Source organism: Pan paniscus, chromosome 23 (genome assembly GCF_029289425.2).
Source record: "Pan paniscus chromosome 23, NHGRI_mPanPan1-v2.0_pri, whole genome shotgun sequence".
Classification (NCBI taxonomy): domain Eukaryota; kingdom Metazoa; phylum Chordata; class Mammalia; order Primates; family Hominidae; genus Pan; species Pan paniscus.
The window spans coordinates 44835678-44860968 of NC_085927.1; the positions used below are offsets into that span (position 1 = coordinate 44835678).

Genomic DNA, 25291 nt, shown 5'->3' on the forward strand with positions numbered 1-25291 from the left:
CCTTACCCCCAACCCTGTGCTCTCTGAAACATGTGCTGTATCCACTCGGGGTTGAATGGATTAAGGGCGGTGCAAGATGTGCTTTGTTAAACAGATGCTTGAAGGCAGCATGTTCCTTAAGAGTCATCACCACTCCCTAATCTCAAGTACCCAGGGTCACAAACACTGTGGAAGGCCGCAGGGTCCTCTGCCTAGGAAAACCAGAGAACTTTGTTCACTTGTTTATCTGCTGACCTTCCCTCCACTATTGTCCTGTGACCCTGCCAAATCCCCCTCTGCGAGAAACACCCAAGAATGATCAATAAAAAAGAAAAAAAAAAAAAAAAGAAAGATAAAAGCTGTATGTGTACGTGTTCACTATATATACTAGCTATATTAAGAGCAAGCTAAATGTTCAGTTATAAGGGAATTAATATTTTTAAGTGGTTCATGCAGTGGAATATTATTTAACCATCACAAAGGGCACCTTCTTAGAATATATAACAGCTCAGAGAAATACTGCTAAAATAATGTTACGTGAAATAGGATTTCAAGACTTACGGACAATATGAACACAACTATACAAGAAAAGTATGCCTTTGTCATCTTATGACAAAGGCTGGGAAATGAGTAGGAGGAATGTTTCATGCTCCATTACTGCATCTGGGGAGGTGTTTATTGGTGATATGCAGGAAGCACTGGGACTGTTTAAAAGGATTGGGTTAATGTGCTGTTGAAACCCAAACTGAAAGTGGCTCTTGCACTTGGGTTTTAAGTGCCCATTCTACTGATACAGCTTGTCTTCCCCTTCTGCCACCCAGACCCAACACAAAGAATACAAGCTTCCCCAGGGCATGAAAAGAGACAGAGACTGAGAAGGAGACATAAACATAAACCTAGTAGCACAGACACACAAACACTCTCAACAACAGGAAACTCAGAGGGATGGCACATTAGAGATACATTGAAGGAAGCAATATTGTCCATGGAAACCAGCTGATAAAGATCTAACTCTTAAAGCAAACTTGGAGCAAGTGCCTAAGTGATGACTCTCAATGAACTCATGCCAGTTAGAAGGTCTGAAAACGAGAGCCAGATCTTCCAATACTCCAATCTTCCACACTGAGCAATGTGGAACTCTCAGGAGAGTCCACATAGCATATCCTCAAAGACACGGATGCCAACCAGACCTGAATTTGGATAGGTCTGCCAATCTCACTGGCCAAGAGCTCACACCAGTTCCTTAGTGTGGGGAGCTGGAGATCAATAATGGAATCCACTATTTGGTGTTTGTTTATGCTGTGGATGTTATGACTAAATTTTGTATATCTCCTATTCTGGAAGAATTTTGGTTTAAGTCATTCTGTTATTTTTACCTTTAAAAATAGAAAGCAAGGCAGGGCACAGTGGCTCATGCCTGTAATCCCAGCACTTTGGGAGGCCAAGGTGGGCAGATCATGAGGTCAGGAGATCGAGGCCAACAAGGTGAAACCCCGTCTCTACCAAAAATACAAAAATTAGTTGGGTGTGGTGGTACGCACCTGTAATCCCAGCTACTCAGGAGGCTGAGGCAGAAGAATCACTTGAACCCAGGAGGCGGAGTTTGCGGTGAGCTGAGATTGCGCTACTGCACTCCAGCCTGGCAACAGAGCGAGACACCAACTAAAAAAAAAAAAAGCAAAACCTTTCTTATTCTAGATACATATATGTGGATACTTGAAATTATTGTAGTCAAGATTATATTCTCTAAAGCCACAAAAACAAACAACATAAAAGCAAATCTCCTTAAAGACTGTGGTTTTTTAAATGCTTATTTATACTGGGTGTAATATATATAAACATATATGTATGCAGGAGAAAAAAGGTGGTTAGAGAAATGTATTTCGGTGTTAACAGTGATTGTCTTTGGCTGATTAAACTGAACGATTTGTTTTATTTTGTTTTTCAATGTTTCTGACTTAGACCAATTTTTCTTGATTCTCATGTATTACTTTCATATTCTCAAAAGGAAACCTACTTCTCACATAGATTCTGTTGGAAGTTAATTGGCAGGGTGGGGTAAGGGGGTTTATAATGCTATTCCATATCCCACCATACAGTTTTGCTGGCAGACAATTATCACACAAGAGCTGTCCCCCGGCTGCCTACACGCATTGCTAACACTTTATTTCCTTGTGTTTCCTGCTCTACTCGGACATAAATATGCCTGGCTCCAACCCCCACATTGCCCAATGCCTTCAACTCAGAATGTCTATCTTCTACCAGCTCTATCCCAATCCTAGACCTGATCAGGGGAAATTTAAGAGCCTAGGCCAGCGGTTGGTGACCCAAAATCAATGATTCTGGCTGCTGTTCCTGTTGTGACCTCGATCCCTACACCTAGTAACTGGGCCATTCCAGGTATGAGCTATGGTAGATTGATTGCAGCGATGCCCCCAGTTAAAGGCCTTCCTGTATCTATGCCCTTTCAAATGGGATATTGAACTCCCCACCACCCGACCACACACACACACACACACACACACACACACACACACACATCTAAAGATGGTGTCCATTTTTCTTACCTCCTTGAATCTGGGCTGGCTGTGTGAATTGCTTTGGCAAATAGAGTGTGATAGAAGCATAGGTCTAAAGAGGATTTGTCCACTTCTGTTCTCTCTTTCTCTCTCTTTCTCTCTCTCTCTGTCCCCCACTTCCCCCCCCTCACACTTCTGCCACCATGAGAACATGCCCAGGTAGCATGGGACCACACCCAAACTAGCCTGCTGCAGGATGAGAAGACAGCCTACAGCCCACTATGCAGACAGAGAGCCCTTCCAAGATCCACAGACTTCCTACCAAGCCCATAGAAGACTGCAGAAACACATGAGCCCATCTAAAAGCAGAAGAACCTCCCAGGTGACCAGCAGATTCATGGCTGATAATGTTTCTTGTTTTCAACCACAGTTGTAAGGTGATTTGTCGCATGGCATTATTGTGTCAATAGATTGTGATACAGAGTTGATACTCCAGTTCCAATGATTGTCTTTTCTCCCAAATCATCTAAATCTCTGCCCAAAATGCAGGTCCATGCCCCAGTATCCAGAGAAACTTGAGTCTTGCCATGGCCCTAGAGTGCTCTCTGCTTTGGCCCCAGGGTCTGCCTGGCCAGATCCTTTCCTAGCCCCTCTTATCAAGACTTTCCAGAATGATAAGCACTAAATGTAGAATGATAAGAGCAATTGGGAAAGTGAGGACACCCATGGTTATTAAGCACACAGTCTGTGCCAGACACCATAGTCAATGCTTCTGCTTATCCCATTAATACAATGTCTCTAGTAGTAGATGTTATTATCCCCATTGTGATGAGAATATTGAAGTTCAAAGAGTTTGAGTAACTTGTTCAGGATTGCACAGTTAATAACTGGTATAAGTGTGATTTAAAAGCATGTTTGATTCAAAAACTCTGCTCTTTTCACAGTTGCCACGAGTATCACTTAGCTATTGCTGAGGAAAAGTCCACCACAAAACCTGAACATCTATTTGTCACTGGTCTGGGGGATCAGCTGGAGTTTGGCTGATCTCAGCTGGGGTCCCTCATCCATCTGTGGCCAGTGGAGGTAGGGGGAGTGGTGGATCCACTCTAGGCCTGACTCTAGAATGTCCTGGTGGAAGCAACCTAGCTGGGATATAGCTCAGCTCTACATCCACAGAGGATAATCTCTCTCATCCTCCTACCTTTGGGGGGCCAGCAGGCTAGCCCAGGCATGTTTTTCTCCTAGCAAAGGCAGCAGCACAAAGGAGCAGAAAGAGACAAGCAAGTGCTCTTGAGGCTTGGACTCAGGGCTGGCACACCATCACTTTGTCTTTTTCTATTAGCCAAAGTGAGTCACATGACAGAGCCCCAAATCAAAGGGTGGAGAAGCATGCCTACCTATAGGGGGGAGAGCCCTGCTAAGTTACATTGCAGAGGCACAGATCCGGGGAAGGGTGAAGAATTGGGCCTATTAGTTAAACTTAGATATCATGTCCCCTTATACCTGTGAGATGGTGGCAAATGTGAATCCTGCAAAGCAATGTCTTGTGGGTCAAGAGCATGAGCTTGGAAACAGACTGCCAGGTTCAACTTGCAGTTCTGCCACCTTTTAGCTGCATAGACTTGGTTGAATTATGAACTTCTCTATATTTCAGTGACCTCATCTATAAAATAATTAAGCCAACCTCTTAGCATTGTTAATAAAGATTAAATATAAAGCACTTTGTTTATATGTATTATATGTACAGATAACGTGATTGCCTATGTAGAAAATTCCAAAGAATCAACAGAAAAGTTCCTGGAACTAGTAGGTAATTATAGCATAATTGCAGAATACAAAGTTAATATACAAAAGTCAATTGCTTTCCTTTTATAAAGCAGCAATGAACAATTGGAATCTAAAACTGAAACATACATAGCACTTAGTAAATGTGAGCTCTTATTACATAAAGAGGTTATAGGCAGAGAGCAGGGTGCTTCCTCTTCTGTTCTTCCATTCGTTTGTCTCAATGTAAACCTGTTTAGGCCAGTTTCAGCCTCTAGCACTCAACATTGGTGTATAATCTCAAAGCACACTGATGAGTATTCTTTGTTATTGACCTCATTTTCCTCATGAAAAACTGAACTCTGGAGGAGATCTGGGCTTTATATAAGGTAACAAAGTAACCATCATCATCACCATAATTATCACCATCATAACCCTGGTCTTCAGGTTCTCGGTCTCCAGGCTCTTACCCAGCCAGTGAGCCATGCTGCTCCTTTAAATAAAATGAGGGGTTTGGAAGAGAAAATGAAGAGAAATCCTTGGGAAATTTGAGAGAAATGAGTAAAGAAAAAGAAAATATATCCTTTTACCAGAGTTTTCCTTCTTAACCCTGACTTGGAGTTGCTCTTTGCTCTGGAGGAGAGCTCTAGATGGGCTGGGAGATTTGGATCTCATTTGCAGTATTTCTCAAAAGCAGCTGTGCAAACCCAGGCAGGTCATTCTGCCTCTTTGGGTGTCAATTTCCTCCCTTGAAAAGTGAAAATGATGTCTCCCTCTCTGTCTTATCAGTGATAAGGAAAATCAGATGAAATGATGGATACAAAGGAGCTGTTCAAACTATAAAACATAGCATGGGCCAGGCACGGTGGCTCACGCCTGTAATCCCAGCATTTTGAGAGGCCGAGGTGGGTGGATTATGAGGTCAGGAGTTCAAGACCAGCCTGGCCAATATGATGAAACCCCATCTCTAATAAAAATACAAAAATTAGCCAGGTGAGATGGCACACGCCTGTAGTCCCAGCTACTCAGCAGGCTGAGGCAGAAGAATCGCTCGAACCCGGGAGGCGGAGGTTGCAGTGAGCTGAGATCGTGCCACTACACTCCAGCCTGGGTAACGGAGTGAGACTCTGTCTTAAATAAATAAATAAATAAATAAATAAATAAATAAATAAATCATAGCATGGATGTGAGCATAAGAAAAAAAATGAAAAAAAAAATCTCCAATGAGGTTGTGGCCTAGTCCTTTGCAAAGACATTGAAATTTGGTGTCCTGGTGACTTTCTACATGGTTCCTAGGGAGTAAAGAACATGTCATCTACACACATACCCTCAAGAGCTCATTAATTGCACTGCTGGGTAGAAACACATGCATACACATGAAAATCTATCACTTATGGTGCTCTAATAATACCTGAGTTTTGCAGCTCAGGAGAAGTCCAAAGCAGAGACTTGCAGGTACCTAGTGGTCCAATGGAGTGATTGTGCACCAAGGCTTTGAAGCCAAGAAGAACTGGGTTCAAATCATTGACTTAAAGTCTGATGCTCAGATGCACTATTAGAGAAAAGAGGGCAGGGGATGATAATATCAACCTCATAGAGCCATTGTGCCGTATCAATATATATAAATATTTAAAATGAGATAATGTCTACAAATCTCATTGATTGAGAAAAAGAAGAGGGAGAGTGATATCTTAAGTGCCAATCCCTTGGTGTGTGTTACCTCCCTGGAATCCTTATAGAGTTCCTGCATTGTGGTATCGGTCTCCTTCAAAGCTTCCAGATCCTTGTGTGACTCATGCTAACACCTCTACAAATAGATGGACCAAGGCTGTTAAAATGCTGCCACAGATCAGTGGGCTCATGGAAGGAGCCAGGAAAGGCTGAGGAAGGGAACAGCTCATACCATCATGGCACCCAACAGTTGAGCAGCAAAGGCTGTGGCAAGAATAAGTGGAGATATTCTGAATCTTCAGCTCCCAGAGTCCCTCCAGATTTGCTTAGAGACTCACTCCACTCTATGGACCACAGGCACCGGGAGCACTTTCTGTGACAAAAGAAAATAAACAGAAGGATAAGTAAGAAGTACAATTTTAGGTTATTACAGAAGATTATCGCAAACAAATAGACCTAGGTCTAAATCTCAGCATGCAATTTACTAGCTGGATGGACTTACGTGGGTCCCATGACCTCTCTGAGCCTCTTATCTATAAAACAAGAATAATCAAACCTACCATAGGATTGTGCTGAGGATTAAAGTACATGTCACTTGTAAAACATCTAATCCAAAGCTGGTGCTTAATATATGTTAGTTCTTTCTTCTCCTCTTTCCTTTTAACTTCTTGCATGTGGAATAAATTATCAAATTAAATATATTTACATTAAAGGCAACATCCAAACAATAGAATTCAGAAGGAATGTAGGGAGAGGAAAAATTCACAGTATCCATTCCTTAGAACTTCAGTCCTTATTTTAAAAATAGATTATTACAAACCAATGGGTACTTTGAGAAAATCGTGTCTAATTCTACCCATTTTGAAGACCGGAGGATGTAGAACTGATGCCCAGAAAAATAAAATGGCTTGAAAAAATTCACACAGAGAGTTACAGGCAGATCTTGTATTAGAACCCAGTGTATTAATCAGCTACTGCTGCATAATAAACATCCATCAATCTCAGCAATGTAAAACCTCCATTATGGATTCCTAGGCACCTACCTGTGAATTAGCTGGGCCATGATGGCCAAGATACTCTTCTCAGGGCAAGAGAAGCCCCAAGACTGCTCTACCGCCAAAGCACATTTCAAGCCTTTTCTTACATCTTCTACTAACTTCCCATTGCCCAAAGCAAATCACAAGGCCAAGCCCCTCAGTAATGGGGTCAGGGAGTACGCCACATTCAGGGAGGATGACTCAGCCCAGGGTGTTCTTGTGGGAATGGTGGGAGATAGAGAGAGAATATAAATGCCTGCAGTACAGGCAGGTAACATGCAAGGGTGTAAGTGGGCCAAGACGAAAGGCAATAAGGAGAGGTAGGGCGTGTGGAACTGTGAGACCATGCCTTCAACTCCAACTGATTGTTGCTAGATCGTATCTTTCAAGAGATGCTGACATGAGGATCTCTATAAAGAAAGCTTCCTCCGTCTTAAATCAATGAGCAGGACAACAGAACAAGCTGATGGGCCACATTTCCTCGAGCCCTGCTCTTCACCACATTACCTGTCCCTAAGGTTCTCGTTGGTCTTTCTGTGACTGAGGATCTCAGTGTGAGTCCCTAGAAATATTCACAAGACTCAGATCATGGCAACAGGTGAAATGGCAGCCCTGCCACATCCTGAGTTGACAGTATGTAGCAGGTGTCCTAAGATTAAGCTGAGTGGTTTTAGGGAAGTAGGGGAAGGAGAAGTCTTACAAATTTAACTCTTAGAGGAAAGAGCCTTTCTTTCATCAGGGCTCCAAGCTACAGCGATTTGCACATGGAGCAATCTGCACATTTTCATCCTGTCTATCTTCCCAGGTTATTAAATATTTCTTGTCTAAGCTAAGTCGACAAAGTTTCTTCTAACATCTGGAATTTTTAATATCTGAGACTGTTTTGGGGAACTTCATTGTATTCTTCTGCTGACAAGTAAAAAAATGAATAATAGTAATAAGATGATGATGATAATAATAATAATAGAATAATAATGAGTCACCATATAATGAACCCTTGCTCTATGCCAGGCACTGTTATAAGCTCCTTATATGTACTGATATACTGGATTTTAATTATCCTATAATATAAATGTTGTTCTCCATTTTACAGAATAAGAAACTGAGACACAGAGAGGGGAAATAATCCAACTAATATTATTCAGTAAGGAAAGACATTCATTTTCCCCAATAAATAACTCTTACCAAGCAAGTGACCCACCCTTCAGAAAAAATCTGATGACATCCAAAATTGCCTTTATGAGTCACAAAGACAGTTATTTATTAAATCTCTACTCTGTGGTCAACATATTTTATTGAATTCTCACAATAGCACCATGGGGTGTGCCTAATCCCCATTTTCTCCATAGGAAATTAAGGCTCAGAGATTTCCAATCATTTCCCCCACTATCTAGATATAATTTGGAAGAAGAGGCTTTGAAACCCACATCGGTCTGGCTCCACTGGAAGACAGAGGCTCCAATTTAGAAATGAGGCTGCGATATTATGATATCTGTATATGTTGGTTTTTGCCCACAGTTCCTGGCTCATAACTCACAGTTTTTTGTTATGATGTTGGGGAGCTTTAGGCCTCAGAAGCAGGCCTCAGAAAACAGAATCTGTCTCTCTCTCTGACCTTCCCCTGCCCACCTTTCACCAGCTCAAAGCAAGACTCCAATCTTCCCCTGCCTTTCTGATTGAGACCCTTGCTCCACAGAGGATCCTGCCTCATACCCTGGAGGGGAGAATGCTGCAGAGAGGCCCAATCATATTTTGACGTGGTTGTCCATGCTTCAATCATGCCTGTGCAAAGTAGTCTCCATAAAGGGCCAAAGAGGACAAGTTCAGGAAGGTTTTGGATAGCTGAACACATGGAGGTTCCTGGAGGGTGGCCCGCCAGAGAGGGCATGCAAGCTCTGCACCCTTCCCCCATACCTCACCCTATGCATCTACTATCTGTATCCTTTGTAATATCCTCTATAATAAACAAGTACATAATTGTTTCCCTGAGTTCTGCGAGCAACTCCAGCAAATTAATTGAACCCAAAGAGGGAGTCATGGGAACCCCAACTTGAAGCTTGTTGGTCAGAAGTTTGGAGGCCTGGACTTGTGACTGGTGTCTGAAGCAGGAGGAGGGTAGGGGAGAAGTCCTGTGGGACTGAGCCCTCACCCTGCGGGATCTGACGCTGCTTCCAGGTAGACAGAAGAGGTCAGATAAGAGATCTGAAAATGAAGAGATCGCATCTGCTCTGACAAAAGGGCATATGGGATGGTTTTGCCTGGGCCCTAAATCCAAAAAGCATTTTAACCAATCAACCCTTAGATACAGGGTGTCCTTAGAGGACACCCAGCTGGTGTCTGCTGCAGAATTGATTGCTTATTTGTTGGTGGGGAGAAACCCTTCACATTCGGACACAGAAGTCTTTTGTCTGTATTGATTGTGGTGTTGAGTAACAGAATAGACAAACACACTTTGAGTTTATGGGGTTTTTTCACCCACAGAGGCTCACAAATTCTTACTTACCTTCCCTCCCAGGGCTTCCCTCCCATCAAAGTTCCAGACTCATCACAGCCTCCCCAGAGCCTAAGCCAGAGATCCTGAAAGTCAGGTCCTGCCTTCCTCTGGCCTAAGCTGGAGATCCTGAAAGTCATGGTCCTGCCATGACCATGATAAAAGGTCATGGCCTTTTTATCTCACCAAGTATGGTGCCTGCTCCTTCACATGCTTAGAGAAGGCTATGACCAGGACTGCTCTCTGCCCTCTTGTCCTCTTGCTATCCTCAACTTCTCTTCAACAACCCACATCCAGCTTGCCTTTTAATACTGCAATAAGGTCGATCTCATAAAATCATGGGCTTCTAGAAACTTTGCTAGCATAATGAAACTTAGAGATGATCTAGTCTACCCTCTTAGTTTATCAGAGAAATTATGAGGCTTCCTGAAAACGCCAGCCCACACTGATCCCTAACCCTCCACACTCTCTTCTGTGTGGATTTTATTGTTGTTGTTGTTGATACCATGCATATGAGCACTATATATTTGTCTTATATTTTTTCTGATGGTCTTTTGTGTATCTTGTCTCACAATGACAACATCAAACAATCAGACCTTCAAGCCAGAGGAGCCCTTATAAATTCACTGGGCAGAGTACCTTCATTTTCCTGCTGAAGAGATGAGTAGAAAGAAGGACCAAGACACACCCAAATCCCACCACCTCCAACACTGGAGGAGCACAGACCAATGAATTTTAAGACCAGCCCCTTTGTACTCTACCAAAAGTAGGTGACAACTTCCATTGGCTTTACTTCCTAGAGTTGTCCAATAAAGACCAGTTGAATAGAGTGTAGAGATCATCACCCATTCAAGGTAACCAAACCAGCTCTGAAACCAACAGGCCCAGCAATGAATGCTTAGAGGCAAGAGAGACTGTATAGAAGAATACATAGGTGCAGAGTGAATACACTAAAAATAATACTAGCTAAAATGTATTGAGTCCTCATCAGTTGGCATGTATCAACTCCTTTAATCCTCACAATAATCTATGAAGGAGGTTGATATAATTTGGCTGAGTCCCCACCCAAATCTCATCTTGAATTGTAGCTCCCATAATTCCCACGTGTTGTGTGAGGGCCTCTGTGGGAAATAATTGAATCATAAGGGTGGTTCCCCCATACTGTTCTCATGGTAGTGAATAAATCTCATGAGATCTGATGGATTTATAAGGGTTTCCCCCTTTCGCTTGACTCTCATTCTCTTTGCCTGCCATCAAGTAAGACATGCTTTTGCTTCTTCTTTGCCTTCCGTCATGATTGTGAGGCCTCCCCAGCCATATAGAATAGTGAGCCCATTAAACCTCTTTCCTTTATAAATTACCCAGCCTTGGGTATGGCTTTATTAGCAGCATGAGAATGAACTAATACAGAGGTATTATTATTATCCCTCTTTCACAGGTGAAAAAACCAAAGCACACAGAGCTAAAGTACCCAAAGTCACCCAGCCAAAAAGTGGCACAGCCAGGACTCAAGCCCAGCCTGTCTGGGTGCAGAGCATGTACCCACAATCCTTGCACCATAGCCTCTTGATTAATGCATCTCCTCTCACTGTTAGCTCCTTGAGAGCATGGGCACTGTCTTGTTCACTACTTTATCCCCAGCACACAGCAAGGCAGCCAGAATTGAAAACTTATTGACCTAAATCAAACTGAACTGAAAAGTCTTTTATCACATGGCCAAGAGAAAGGTGCCATCGTCCACTTGCTAATAGGGTGATCCAAAGAAAGTAGCTTGATCTCAACTCCTCTCAGTATATATAAATGGGGACAGTAGTACCTACATCATTGCATTAACTCCAGTTGTATTTAAGATAATGTTTATAAAGTGCCCGGCACATGATAAGTGGTCAACAGTGGTAACTGGTGTTATTAATGGTGGCAGGGAAAGCAAGACAAGAAAATAAACCCCACTGGTGCTGGGACTATGTTTGTGCTCAGAAGAGGTCAGATCAGAGATCTGGAAATGAAGAGATCACATCTGCTTTGACAAGAGGGGAAATGGGAGGGTTCCCCTTGCCTGGGCCCTAAGTCCAAAAATCATTTTAGCCAATCAACCCTTAAATACAAACTCTCACATGAATCTCAGAGTCCGCCTAATTTATGTAGGGAGTAGCCATGCTCTGAAATCCAAAGACATCTAGACTCAAGGTCTGACTCTATCAAAGACTTGCTCTGTGACCTTGGACAAGTCACTCAGCCTCTCTGGGCCCCAATTTCCTCATCCATAAAATAAGGCATTTGAACTAAATGATCTCTAGGCCTCTTTCCAGCTTTACTTAATAATCATGCTAAACGACTGGAAACAAAATGTCTTTCAGCCCATCTGGCTCCTTGGTGGAAGAACCAACACAGGACTTTATGAGTCAGGGCTTGGGAGAAAGCTCTAAATGGGGATGATAGCTTTGGGGAGGTTTTTGTTTATTGTGATGATAACTCACAGTTACATGGTGTTTTACCATTCACAGCACCATTTTCTGTAGATTCTCATTTCGTCTGCTCTACAGCCCCATGAATCTGAGCATCCTCACTCTGTAGAAGAGGAAGCTCATTCTGAGAGTGTATCAGGAATTTGTTCAGCTGCAAGTAACAGCTGGCCTGACCCATGTGGTTTAAGAAAAGAGGAGTTTATTTTTATCTAGAATTAGTCAGGGATGGGCCAGGCAATGGCGGCAGGGCTGGTGTCTGATTCTCTTGCACTTTCCTTTAAATCATAAAATGATCCAGACATCACATCCATGGTCAAGGCAGGATGCAGGGAATGAATGAACTAGTGACAACAGCCTCCCTTCCCAGGAAGCAAGACTTCCCCAGAACCCCTCCCAGCATCCTCTTTGCTCATATTTTATCAGCTCACACTATCACAGCTTTGGCCCTAGTTGCAAGGCAATCCGCCATGGTTCTTTTACCTGCCTGTGTTAGTTTGCTAGGGCTGCCATAGACAACAAAATATCACAGACATGGTTGCTTACACAACAGACATTTGTTGTCGCACAGCTCTAGAGCCTGGGAAGTCCAAGATCAAGATATCAGTAGAGTTGCTTCGATCTGAGAGCTGCGAAGGAAACCTCTGTTACAGGCCTTGCTCCTTGGCTTGTAGATGGTCATCATCTCTCTGTTTCTTTTCACTTCATCTTCTCTTTCTGCATGTCTCTGTGTCCAACCTTCCCCTTTTCACAAGGACAGGAGTCATATTGGAATAGGCTTCATGCTAAAAACCTGATCTTAACTTGATTACCTCTGTAAAGACTCTCTCCAAATAAACTCACATCCCTGAGGAACATCAGCATATGAATTTGAAGGGGAGGGGAGCACAATTCAACCCTCTGTAGTGGAGGCAGCTAGGCAGTAGGGTATTGGCCAATAAATAGTGTCTGTCTTTGAGAGTTAAGAAATTTGCTCAAAACTAGTAAGTGGCAAAACTGGGACTTGAATTCGGCTCTTGACTAGAAGTTTAGGGCTCCTTCTCCTAAGACCTCCTACCTCTCATTTAGCCTCTCATTAACAGGAGACAGTAGTTCATAATGGTGCAGAGAACACGCTCTGGATTCAGATTCCCTGGGTTAAAATCTACACTCACTGTATGACCTTAAGTAAGTTACCTAACCCCCTCTGGCTTCAATGAAAGGGGAGACTCATTCACGATTTAACAAATAAGGATTGAGTTTCTTGTCTGGCACTGTTCTCAGTGCTGACAGTGACCACAATAGAAATAAAAGCACCTATTGAATAGTGTTATATTAATTTGATGAGACAACTCATGTAAATAAAATATTTAGTTCTACAGTATTAGTAGAACTAATACTACTAATACTAGTGGTATAGCACATAGCAGGCATTCAAGAAATGTTATCATTATCATCACAGTAATTTTCATTAGCACTCTTCCTCTCTCCTCTTTCTGGAATTTCTGAGATTGTACTTTACACTCTGGTCACTGCATATATCAGGACAATGGATGTAGGTCAGCCGTGAACACTACCGCTGGCGGACACAAAACCACAGTGTACAAGATACCCTGGAAGCTGCCTAATACTCCACCGTGAGATGTGTGTTTGCTGGCCCAGAAGTCTGGAGAAGGAAGTCACTTTCCCCTTGATGCCCAGCAGAGCAGAAATGATGGAGGGGCCAAGACCAGTAGCCTCCAGCAATCAAAAGACGATGGGGCTATCACTGCAAGTTTGGCAGTCATGGGGAAAGTGAGCCAGAGAAAGAAGACAGAACTTGAGACCCTCTGGAAAGATAGTAATGGAAAATAAATGATTCCTTTCATAACACTGCGTCCAGAATATGATGTTTCAACTGGGACAGTTAAGGTCTGTATCAAAGGAGGAAAGGTAGGACTGAATGATAATGACCTTGGAAAGAAAGGAGGAAGGGAGCTAATATTTAGCATCATTCTACTACGTGTCAGACGCTATATACCACATCTCCTGAATCCCCATGACAACCGAGAGAGGCAAAATGGTATAATAGATAAGAGGGAAAGTTATGAGAACTGTCAGATAAAACCCAAATATGAGTTCCAACTTGGCTATTTGCCATTAAATACTGTGCTCTCTCTGGAAAATTACTTAACCTTTCCGAGTTGGTTTTCTTATTTGTTAAGAATGGTAATGACCAACATACCTAATAAATTTTAAAAATGAAGGTACATGCTTAATAAAGAGTAGTTCCTGCTTTTATTATTTTTTGTTCTTTTTCCTATTATTACTGCTACCATCTCAACTAGTAAGTAGATTTTTGTGCCAAAATTCTGAATAATCCTGACATTCTGCTAGAAAGCTTCTTGGCTATTTGCATATGATGATCCATCTTTTACTTCTGAACATATAGAATAGGCGAATAAATTCTAAGAGCACTTAAGCCATTTTGTTCCAAGAAGATAATTTATATAAGTTATAGCAAGCAATTTGGAGGAAAAAAAAATCAGAATAAAGGAAGCCCTCCCTCTGAGGGCACCCAAATGATAAAGCCAAGGTGTAACTGGCAATCTGTACTGTCAATCATTTTGGGTATAAAGGAAGAGGTGGGGCTGCTAAAAATCAGAGAAGCTTTGGTCCTCCCCCTACTTTCTTAGCCCTGCCTATCCTAGTCCCCACTCTCACCACCCACCTAAGGTGGGGAGAGGCCCCCAGATCTGTTGAGATGAAGAAGACTTCACCAGCAGAGGGCTGATAATATTAGATTTTTACTTAATAGGATCTTGGATGAAAAACAAAGAGTTTTTTTTAAATAAAACACTTTATAATAAATGTCTGTCTCTTGACATTCCAAACCTTTTACTGAGTATCCTCTGAAAATAATAAATTTTGTGACTGGCAGGGAGAATTTTTGGCCAAAAACACTCCTGACACATAATCCTCCCCATTCTCCACATAAGGAGATGGGGCACAGAGAATGTAGACAATGTGCCAGTTTGTGGTAGACCTGGCTTTTGAGGTCACATGTGTCCATCCCCAAAGCCCATGTTTTATTACACCTCACTCATTTCCTTTCTTTAGACAGAAAACCTGTGGATTCAGCAGTCTCGGGGCCTAGGACTTGTGTCTCAGCCTTGAAAGATAGGTCTTACCTAGCACATAGGAATAATAATAATGGCTAACCTGCACATGAAAACCTCCCAAATGCCAAACGCTGTGCTAATTTTTAATGAGAATTATTTAATGTTGACAACTCTTTGGCGTGGGAACTGTTATCATCTCTAGTCTATAGAGGAATCTGAAATTAAAGTGCCAAGTCATACAGTTGTGGCTACTAAGCAGAGACAGGACTTGAACCCCAGCAGAGTATCGTGGATGGGGACCCAGGCTCCTAACCAGCACACACTGCTGCCTATTGTAATAATGTACCTACATGGTGCTGGGAAAGGCTGTTTATGGAGAAGATGGACAGGACCTGTCTCCCTGAGACTTGTCAACAGTGACTCGCTCTAACAAACATCAGTAAAAATCATGTAGTTATCAACTGATGAGCATGTCTTCTCTACCACAGAGTGTATCCCCAAAGCAGGAGAGACCATGAAAGGGAATGAGTTGGGGAAGGAGGAACCACATGGGGTGTGCTAGCTACCGAACTAGCCACCATCAGGAACAACCAGTTCCTCCATCTTGCAGGCCCATCCTCTTGGGCCCAGCATCTTGGGATGCTTTACCAGGAGGTGGGAGAGGAGTAGGGAAGAAGAATTTACCCCTTGACTCCTACAACCCATGGGTTAAGAGTTCATCCTGGGGTGAAGTGGGCAGAGAAAAACAACACCTCCAAGTCTCAAGGTGCCTGACACTTCAGCTTCAACAGGGAAACTCTAGGGCTTGAAGCAAGAGGCTTGCAGCCCTGAACATAGGAGAGGCACGGTCAGGTTGAACCAGCATGCAGCTGGTCAAAATCCATATAGTGTAAATAGCCACAGCCCAGTGCAAAGTGAAAATGCAGGGCCCCTTGTTCAAAATGATTACAAATTTCAAAACGGCTATGGCAGAGCATTCAAGCAAGCGTGTAGCCCTTCAAAGCCAGGGCCCTGTCCAACTGCACTGACCACATAGCCATGAAGCAGGCTCTGCCATGTACAGTTGATCACCACAGGGGCAACTGGGGCCAGAACAAAAAGCCCTGAAGACAGGTAGACAGGTGAGGCTGAGAGCACCTGAAGTGGCTTCTGAGATGGGCTCAAGGCAAGGCTTGATGAAAGGGTGAGAGGAGACAAGCTTAGGGCATAGGGTGGGGCTAGAATGTGCTGGGACTTGGAGAAATTGGTTTCCATCATGTACACAGATCACTTACAGAAGTCAGCACCTGTGAGAGCAGCCTGTAGGTTGCATGTGTTATATGAAAGGTTAGCAGTCCAGGTAGTAAGAGTAGAGATTACCAAATGAGAACTAGATTAGCCAGGAAAGGCCTCAGGGAGGCTATTAGATGCTACTTGGGGACAGAAAAAGTGGGAGAAAGCAAGCAGGTGTCATTCCCATTAGTTCTTCCCAAGTACCAGGTAAAATCTGGTGCCCCATGGCTGGTAGCAGACACCTGTGTCCATAGAAGTTAACAAGTAAAAACTTTGCCTGTGTGCAGTAGACAAGGGGGATGGCTCTCATTTGCAGCTGGGACTAGAATATCTCTAAAGTAAGAGTATCGTTTCCTACTGGAGTACTCCTTCTCCATTATCCAGCTGAGCAAGGTGCTCTTGCCCTCCCACCCCTCCTCTGCCTCCACCCACTTGGTCGCAGACAGCAGCAAACTTATTATGTGATTGTACAAGGACTCAGCTATGGACCACTTGTTCTTCAATTTTTCAGAGCCAGGCAGCTTTTTATCTTTGAAAGGTTGGTTCTCATTATTCATTCTCCAATTTCCAACCTTGCATCGGCCCTTAAGATGTGATATTCAACACTATCGTCCTAATAGGATTCTGAAGTTCTCTCCAGCATGTGTTAGGGTCTTCTGGGCCCACCCCAAGCTGTGATATCTTTAATTCATACCCATCATTCTTGGACGAGGTCCTAGTACCCCTTCTCCACATCACAGCTCCTCTGAAGCTCACCCTAGTCTCATGAATGGGAACTAGCTCTCTGTAGTTCAATAAAAGTAGGGCCCTCATATTCGGGGTCAGGCCTTAGCCGTTCCCAAAAGAAGACAGTCACATAGTTCTAATGCTTTCCCTCTCTATGATTCTATAATTTAGATTTAGGTTATATGCAAACTTGGGATCCTGAGGCCCAGTCAAGACCACCAGGTTACTGTGACAAACTGGATCCTGGAATCATGAGGCAGGTGAGAGTCTTGTGGTTCCCAAGCCACAGCGCTTCTAGTAGTCGGTATGCTCTACCTGGGTACATACTCGAGTTTGTCTGGGTGACCTGCATCATATCCCAATGCCTCTCAAAATCTGGGGCTCACCTCAGACCCTTTATAGGGGCCTCATGTCATTTCCAGTGTTTGTGGGTCTCCTCTCTGGTACCAGACCTGCCTGTCCCGCTGTAATAGAATACTCACCACTAATTTCCACCAAAGCCCCCGTGGTTCTCACAAGGTCAGCCTCTGCCTGTTATCCCCATTGCTCATTGCCGCCCATCTGTTTGGCTACTTCAACAAGCCCTACTGCCAAAATTGGGTCTGAGATGGATGCAGACCCTATGCCTGGACTTCCCAACTGTCCTTTCTGGAGCCAGCCTCTGAGGCTGGGCCAATTTCCCCAGCTACTATCATACCTGGCCCCAGCTTGCTCCCCCTGCTTGTAGAGCCTGTGCTGCCAAGACCCCAGCATGCCAATTTCCAAACCCATCTAAGCACCTTTCTTCCTGGAATACTTTATTAATCATGTCCAACACCAAGCACAGAAATCCAGGAGAGAGAGAGAATTAATGGGAGCAGGAACTCCACCGGCATCGCCAGCTGTGGATTTTATTTGGCTTCATTCATTTATTCATATTTAAAAAAATTTATTGGCCAAGCTCCCCATGTCAGACATTAGAAAACAGCAGTAAACAAGAGGGAGAGGTTCTGTCTTCAGCACACTTGGAATCTAGTAGGTAGAAAAGACTTTAAACGGAGTCACACAAGGAAATACACAGCAATTACATTTGTGGTGGATGCTAGCAAAAACTGCATAACCCTGGATTGTAAAACACAGAGGGATCCATTGCTGACTAGCCCTTCATTATCCTCAACTGACATCACAAGGAGATTTAAACTGAAATTCTCCCTAATTCACAAATTCTTTGGCATTATTTCCAATTGTCCTTAACTTTGGTACAGGCATAATTTTATGATTCAAATAAAACTAAAAAGCAAACTACGACCTTCTGATTACTGCCATCAGCTCTAATAATAGCTTTGAGCTCCTTGAAAAGAGGGAGGGGGAACAGAAGAAAACTCTCTGGATAGATAAATGCCAAGCACTGTTTGATGATTGTAGTTCACATTAGAGGCGAGGAGAGGAGCCGGGAAGCAGAAGTCAGGCGCCTTTGGGATTTCACAGGCTGGAGACCCCATGCATTTTTCTAATTCGAATAGGATAAGCCTCAGAGGCCCTTAATGCAAGATGGGTTTTGACTGTTTCCAAGCTTCCTGAGAAAGATAAAGCCTGCCTTCTTCATCAGAATTATTCAACTGTGGTGTAACTGCTTAGCAAGGGAATGGGGAGGGCTTATAGGACTCCTGTAGCTCCTCCTACCCACCCTGAAGATTTGCTTGTGGCTAATACTACCCTGAGCACACCACATTTTCTTTCTTGGCCTCTCCACATCTTATCTTCCCAAGACTGGCTTCCCATGCCTCAAACCACACATTGCAGACAACTCCCTTTCCTCAACCCTCCTGAGAAGCACCTCTTCCCTATTCCCTTACTCACGAATTCCAATTTTCTCAATGAGACCTGCTCCTGGTAGAGGCCAGGAAGGCAATCAATCCCAGGAAACTAATTTGAGCCATTGACATACTCCAAGGCTGTTTTCTTTTTAAAAAGGAGTGTCGCCTGAGTTCTGGTCTCAGCTTTGCCACTTATTATGTGTGAGCTTAAGCAAGCCTCCTGGCCTTAGTGGCTGCAGGTTACTCATCAGTAAAACAGAGATAATACCAACCATACCATGAGGTAATATAGTCCAGGGGCTAAAAGTCTAGCTTCCCAAGTTTGAATCCCAGCTCTGCCACTCCCTAGCTGTGAGATCTCAGGCAGATTACTAAAACTCTTCCTACCTTAATTTCCTCATCAGTAAAATAAGGATAGCAATAATATCTACTTCAGAGGGTTTTATGAGGATTTAATGATATGTAAATATATAAAGCTCTTGGGCCAGTGCTTATGCTTTAAGCACTATACAAGGGTCTGCTATTCATAATAATGGTATTATTATTACATGCACTGAAGCATGAATGTGCTAACCAAATGTGGGAACAGATGGGACAATGCTCTTTGTACTCCAAGGGCAATACTTACTTCAAGAGAGATCTCAGAACCTGAGCTCAGTGTATGGAAGTCCTAGGAGGAAAGGAGCAAGATAACTGAAAGGAAAAAAATTGTAGTCAGAGACGGATCAGCAGAGGTCAGAGATGAAAGAGACTCTATGCTTCTTGAGGACAGGACTGTGTCTATGCTATGGTCTAATGTTTGTGCCCCCTCCCCGAATTCATATGTTGAAATCTTAACCCCCAAGGTGATGATATTAGGGGTTTGGGGGAGGTGATTATGTCATGAGAGTAAAGCCCTCATGAACAGGATTAGTGTCCTCCTAAGAGACCTTGCCCCTTCCACCCTGTGAGGACACAGCTAGAAGGCACCATCTATGAACCAGAAAGCAGGCCTTCACCAGACACTGAATCTGTTGGTGCCATAATCTTGGACTTCCCAGTCTCTGAAACTGTGAGAAAAAAAAAAAATTTGTTGTTTATAAGTCAACTAGTCTAGGGCATTCTGTTGTAACAGCTTGAATAGACTAAGACAATCTATTTTTACCACTATTCAATCCACAAAGCCCAGTGTAGGGCCTGGCATATAGTTGATAGATGTGGAAGAAAAGAAGGAAAAGAGGAAGAAAAAGTAACAAAGAGGAAAGGAGGGAGGAAAGGGAGGGAGACGGAGGGAGGGAGAGAGGGAGGGAGACAGAGGGAGGGAGACGGATGGAGGGAGGGAGGGAGCAGAGAGGGGAAGGAAGGGGGGGAAGGAGGGGAAGGGAGGGAAGGAGGGGAAGGGAGGGAAGGAGGGGAAGGGAGGGAAGGAGGGGAAGGGAGGGAGGGAGGGAGGGAGGGAGGTGAAGGGAGGGAGGAAGGGAGGGAGGGAAATGGAAGGAGGGAGGGAGGGAGAGAGGGAAGAAAGGAGGGAGTCATCATTCATAGTTTGGTAATGGGAGTGGGTAGTCGAAGAAGGCATATCACTGGATTTGAGAAAGGCAGTGAAATAGGAGAAGAAAGTATTTGTGAAAGGAAAATAAATCTTGGGGCCCCAGAATCACTAAGCTAAAGGGAAAAGTTAAGCTGGAAACTGCTGGGGCAAACCTTCCTCCCATTCTATTCAAAGTCACCCTTCTGCTCACTGAGATTAATGCATAACTGATTGCCTCCTTTGGAAAAGCTAATCAGAAACTCAAGAAAATGCAAACATTTGTCTCTTATCCACGTATGACCTGGAAGCCCCCTCCCCACTTCCAGTTGTCTTGCCTTTTCCAGAACAAACCAATGTTCATCTTACATATGTCGATTGATGTCTCCTGTCTCCCTAAAACGTATAAAATTGAAGTGTGCTCTGACCACATTGGGTACATGTCGTCAGGACCTCCTGAGGCTATGTCATGGGGGCACGTCCTCAACCTTGGCAAAATAAACTTTCTAAATTAACTGAGACCTGTCTCAGATTTTGGGGTTTCACATACTGGACACGCCAGCCTCATAGGCATCAAAGTCCTTCAAGATAATGGTAGGACTGAATCTGGCAAGGAAGCTCATGAGTCAGGAGCTTCAAGAATGTGGAGGAGGAACCAGGAGGTTGAGAAAACTCAGCTAAGAGAAGAGACAGAGGGTGGTGGAGCTGCCGAGAGGCATGAGCCTCAGGAACACTTCTACACAAGGATGCAGGAGTAAGGATGGAGCACGTGCAGCCAGGAGAATGTTGTCTGGCACGTGGTGAAACATGCAGCTCCCCACAGCGAGGGCAGGTAAAGTGGTATATTTAGAGGAAGGCAGCCCTCAGCAAAGAGGAGAAAAGCAGAGAGAGCAGTCAAGGAAGCAGGATGTGCTTCCAGTGTAACAGTCAGTACAGGAGAGTCACAAGTTATTTGTGAGCACATAAGCTCACTTCAGTTTTATACTGACTATAATTTATTTTAACAAGGCTCTATTCCCAGCTGACAGTAAGAAAATTATATTTAGCCCAATGCAGTCCACACAGTCCTGTCTAGTAATTTCTCCAGTCACTGCTGTTTTAAGACTTAGTCACATCTCAGATAAGCATTCAATCTAATGCAACTATTATTATTATTATCAGTTATTAGAACATAAGCTGTAAGAGGGCAAGGATGTACTGATTTGATTCACCACTGTATTCACAGCACCTAGAAGGGTTCCTGGCTCATCGTAGGTGCTCAATAAATATTTGTTAAATGGATGACTGTCTGGTTCAAAGCTCCTCATTGAATACACACTCTGTTCCCAAGCAATAGGGGTCTTCATGCTGCCCACTGCACCACAGCAGGGAGTGTGTATGACTCGACCTGGGCACATCAGGTGCTGCATCTGTGGCAGCATATTCCATGGCTCCTGGGCCCCCAGGAGGGACTTCTGTGTAGCTTGTTGCCCTGGATAATCAAGCCACTGGCATGCCCTTCCTTTCCTGGAGATGCTAGCCTTGACTCCACCAGGAAGTATGGTGGGGTGGTGAGCCAGCCCTGTCGCTACTAAATTCTATGGCTCATCCAGGCCCTTACAGGTTACTGTATCAGTTATCTCTTGCAACAACAGTGTTGCATAACAAACTACCCCCAAACTCTGTGGCTTACAATAACAAGCATTTACTATTCAATTCTGCAGGCCAACTAGGTGGCCTTGCCTCAGGTTGCAGGTCTGCTGGATGGCGGGTATGGTTGCGGCTCATGTGTCTTTCACTTTCCTGGAAAGGCAGGCTCTCCAGCCAACCCAGCCCTTCTCTAGGCAATGGCAGAAGGACTGAGTGAAAACACACACATGCATGCACACGATGCTTCTCCAGGCTCAGGACTCAGCCCGTTACTCTCACCCACATCCCATTGGCTAAGGCAAATCACATGGCCATGCCCACATCAATGGGATATGGGAAGAGACCCCACCTCTAGCAGGAATAACTCCAAAGTCCCCCGGCAAAGGGCATGGATATAGAAGAGATGAAATATTGGACACAATTGTGCAGCTGACCACAGCAACCCTGCCAGTCCACCTGGTGGGAACTCAGACGTCCCTGGGCACTGACCTCTCTCTCCACCGCCCTCTCCACAGCTGTTGCGTCCCGCTCTTTCAGGATGTCTGTTGTGAGCCACCAGCTTGCATTTAGGATGCTGGAAGGAAGCAGACACTCCGGCCAACTTTGGAATGTCCACTCTTCATGGGGAAGCATAAGGCCCCCAACCCCTTTCCTATCAAAGCAGGAGGTGGTAGCATGGCCTCCCTCAAACAGCATCCCCTCTCTGCCTGCAAGATTGCTTCACTTGTGCTCTGAGGAAATGAGACAGAACCTTCCATTCTGGGTTTCCTGGTGGCTTTTATCTGACACTCCACAGGGTCTCCTTTGAGGTTAGTCTCGGGGAAATTGTCACCTTCATTGTTGGTGACTTGGCTAAAAATGGACAAAAAAAATACAGCTCATAGTTCAAATTATTGTCACACTTCTTTACCCTAGGAACCTGGGTTTCAGAGAAGAAAGAGAAAGGATTGAGGATGGCAAAGAAAGCACAGAGATGAAAACACCAGTGGGGGAAATAACACTCTCTCACAGAGTTTCAAGGGGGCTTAAATAAGAAAATGTGGGCGTTCAGTAAATATTTTTTTGATTTTCTTAAACGTTAATTCATTCTACCTCCACTAAAAAGAGCTCTGGCCAAAAACACCACTGGGCAACTTTAGAGAAAAATAGCTGCAGCAGGGAGTGTGGTCTGAGAATGATAACTTGCCAGTAGATAGGTGGAATTTAGCCAAAGCAAAAAAATAGTGTTATTTATCTTAGACTTCTAAAAGTACCAACCTGGCCCAGGCACAATTTTTCAAATGACACACACACACACACACACACACACACACACACACACACATGCACCCCACATAAACAAACCCTATTATTATCCAAAGCAAATAAATGTACTAAGCAGATTTCTCACTGAAAAGAAATGGCATGAAATGAAGAAAAAGCAATAATTCCTAGACATTTTGGTTAATAAAAGCACAAAGCTGGCTAACTTTTGGTCTTTAATGTCTACATCAAAATTATGATAAATTGTACACATTAGGTGGGCCATAGGCATAAACAGTGCTTTACCCACCATATAAAAAGATAAAACCCTAGCCCACAAGCAGCATTTCCTACTACTAGAACCCAAGCCCACCCAGTCAGTCACAGAGTCCTGGGAAGAGACCATTTGAAGAAACTGGAATGTCACATGCCTCATGCTCAAGGTGAGCAGAAGCATTGGGATGTCTAGACCATTTTAGGAAATGAAAACAGCTATGCAAAGGCTGAGGTCCAGGTGACACAGAGCAGTCAGGAAACCAAAAGGCCAGTGTGCCTGGAATACTGTCAGTGAGATGGTTAGTGCCAAGAGGTGCAACTGGGGAAACATCAATGGCTGGACCACGCTGTGCCTTGGAGAACACATCACTTACTACCTGACTGATACCACCATCTTTCAGCTCATTGTGGCTCATCTGCTAAGCAGACATGATTGGCATACACAGAGCCCAATCAAAAATGAGATCTTTCCCAATTCATGTTACTAGACTCCCTTCCTTTTCTTTTCTTTACTTATATCCTAAGCAGTCTCTAAAGCGATGCTCTGAAAAAAATATTTACCACAATCCATTGGCCATGAAACAGATTCTTAACAAAAGCACAGATCTCTTTTCTCCATCCTGTTGGATAGCTGAAGGATTAAGGTCTATCGCAAAGACTAGCTTTTCACCAAATTTGTTTTCCGTATATCCTAGGACAACAGCTAGACTGTATTTCTCAGCCTCCTTCACAGTTAGTTGGAGCCATGTAACAGAGTACTGCCAACAGAATGCAGGCAGAAGTGATGTATGTCCCATCCAGGCCTAGCCCATAAAAACTTCTCTCCATTGCCGTCTGCTGGCTGGACATCAGTGTCTGGAGACACCTTGGAAGCCAGCTACTGAACATGACAAAACCACCATCAGCCTGGGTCCCTGAATGACTGAGTGGAGCAGGCCTCATTCCTATCCATGCCCTACCTTTGATTAGATTTCATATGAGGATGAAATAAACTTCTATTGCATAAATCATTGAGCTTTTGGAGTACACATATTATACCCACTAATGGTACCTTAACTATATCTGGAATTTGACCTATTTCCTCAAGGACAGTTTGGGTTAACTTTTCCCCATTTGGAATTGCATAAAGCAAGACTCATGGTCTTCAAAATCCTCTCTTGAAGAGAAGGTAATGCACTATACTTGTTGGAACAGCAGAAGTATAGTTATGCAAGCTGGAATCATGGCAATCCTGCTGTCCATTCTGGAATCTGCAGTTAAGGCATATCTTGGAGATATTACAGATTCAGTTCCAGACCACTGCAATAAAGCAAATATAATAAAGTGAGTTACACATTTTTTTGTTTCCCAGTGCATATAAAATTTATGTTTACACTGTCTATTAGGTGTGCAATAGTATCTGAGAAAACAACATATATATCTTAATTTAAACATACTTTATTGCATGACAAAGATCTAACATCCAGAATCTGCAAGGAACTTAAACAAATTTACAAAAAAAAAAAATCAAAAACTGGGCAAGGGATATGATCAGACACTTCTCAAAAGAAGACATTTATGCAGTCAAGAAACATGAAAAAAAGCTCAACACTGAACATTAGAGAAAAGCAAATCAAAACCACAGTGAGATACCATCTCATGCCAGTCAGAATGATGATTATTAAAAAATCAAGAAACAATAAATGCTGGTGAAGCTATGGGGAAATAGAAATGCTTTTACACTATTGGTGGGAATGTAAATTAGTTCAATCATTGTGGAAGACAGTATGGCAATTCCTCAAGGATCTAAAACCAGAAATACCATTTGACCCAGCAATCTCATTACTGGGTATATACCCAA

The 25291-nt window shown here is 43.5% G+C and overlaps 1 long non-coding RNA gene across 4 annotated transcripts in view; it reads right to left on the reverse strand.

The window, feature by feature from the left end:
- Positions 1-25291, reverse strand: part of LOC103786605 (uncharacterized) — a 271965-nt gene that overhangs the window by 170247 nt on the left and 76427 nt on the right. For all 4 annotated transcript variants that reach the window (XR_008622629.2, XR_612342.4, XR_008622627.2 and 1 more), the window contains exons 3-4: positions 6166-6306; positions 1521-1641 (exon numbers count right to left, since the gene is read on the reverse strand). This is a non-coding gene — a long non-coding RNA (uncharacterized LOC103786605). The remainder of the gene's footprint in view (positions 1-1520; positions 1642-6165; positions 6307-25291) is intronic.